Below are 1724 nucleotides of genomic sequence, written 5' to 3'. Positions count from 1 at the left end.
TTAGGCAACCAACCTACAAGATCAACATTGATTCTGAAGAGACAGTGAAAGTACTGAAAAATAAGAGTAAATCTGAAAAGACAAAAAATGACTTTCTGCTAGCAGGTCAAAGTTATTTCATGCTGGCAAAATCCTCAATGATGATACTGCTCTCAAAAAATATAAACTTGATAAGTTTATGGTGACAAAACCCAAAGCAGTGACAATGCCAGCTTCAGCTACAACTCAGCAATCAAATCCTGCCACCACTATGCAGTTAGTTCCTCCACAGAAGCTGCTGTGGCTCAGGCCACAACCCTCCTGTCTGCCTTGGCTCCCACGTCTACATCCATATCTATCACCGCAGCACCAACAACAGCATGTGCTGAACATGTATCTGCTGATTCAATGAAACAAGATAAACCTTCAGAGAAGTCAGCAGAAACACCAGCTGCAACTAGCCCAACATCAACTGAGAGTACACCAAGGGATTCTTCTCTGTCAAACTTTTTTAGGCTGAGCGCAGTGGCTCCGCCTATAATCCCAGCACCTTGGGAGGCCAAGGCAGGTGGATCACCTGAGGCTGGAAGTTCAGGAGCAGCCTGACCAACATGGAGAAACTCCAACTCTACTGAAAATACAAAACTAGCGGGGCATGGTGGCACATGCCTGTAATCCCAGCTACTCGGGAGGCTGAGGCAGGAGAATAGCTTGAACTCGGGAGGTGGAGGTCGTGACGAGCCAAAATCATGTCATTACACTCCGGCCTAGGCAACACGAGCAAAATTCTGTCTAAAAAAACAAACAAACAAACAAAAAACTCTTTGAAGATGCAAGGGCACCTGTAAAAGGTCAGTCCTCTGAGAATATGGTAACTGAGACCGACACCATGTCAATGGGCTATAAATAAGAGCAAGTAATTGTGGCCCTGAGAGCCATTTTCAACAATCCTGACAGAGCAGTGGAGTATCTTTTAATCTGGAGGTAGGAAAAGTCAGGCTGTGGTTGAGCCTTCCTCAAGCAGGTAGTACTAGGCTCCTCAGTCTTCAGCAGCGGCTTCAGCTGCTGCAACTATGACAGCAACAACTATAAGTTCTGGAGATCATCCCCATGAACTTTTACAGAATCATCCTCAGTTCTGACAGTTAAGGCAAATTACTCACTAGAATCCTTCCTTGCTTTTCCAGCATTGGTATAACGGATAGGTTAATTGCTGCAGCAAACTAGCCAACACCAGGAACATTTTATTCAGATGGTAGATGAACTAGTTCAAGAAGCTGGTGGTCATGGAGGAAAGCTGGAAGTGGCAGGAGAGGAATTGCAAAGTTGGAAATGGTCATATGAACCACATTCAAGTAACCTTAATATAAAAAAGCTACAGAAAGGTTAAAGGCATTAGGATTTCCTGAAAGATGTGTCATAGGAGCATATTTCATTTGTGAGAAGAACATCAATTTGGCTACCAATTTTCTTCTGTAGTAGAACTTGAATGAAGATTGAAAGGGACTTTTTTATGTCTTCCACTTCACACAAGAGCATCGCACTAACTACATCCAGTGGGTTGTCTGGAAGGACTTGGGATCCTATCCACAATACTCTGTATATGATAGATTGTTGGGGGTGGGGAGGGTGGGATCTAGGATGCAGGGAAGGGATGAGTACAGTGCATGTCTGCTTCAGTTAGCAGATGCTGCACATCCAAACAGCATGATAATCCAACCTGCTTTTGCAGGTCTTTCTTTCTT

The 1724-nt window shown here is 44.0% G+C and overlaps 1 pseudogene; it reads left to right on the top strand.

Moving 5' to 3' along the window:
* The first annotated feature begins 847 nt into the window (after window positions 1–847).
* LOC100385245 (UV excision repair protein RAD23 homolog B pseudogene) lies at window positions 848–1479 on the top strand (annotated as a pseudogene).
* The last annotated feature ends 245 nt before the right edge of the window (window positions 1480–1724 follow it).

This window comes from Callithrix jacchus, chromosome 11, assembly GCF_049354715.1.
Source record: "Callithrix jacchus isolate 240 chromosome 11, calJac240_pri, whole genome shotgun sequence".
Classification (NCBI taxonomy): Eukaryota; Metazoa; Chordata; class Mammalia; order Primates; family Cebidae; genus Callithrix; species Callithrix jacchus.
This window is presented reverse-complemented; position numbering and strand designations above follow the sequence as displayed.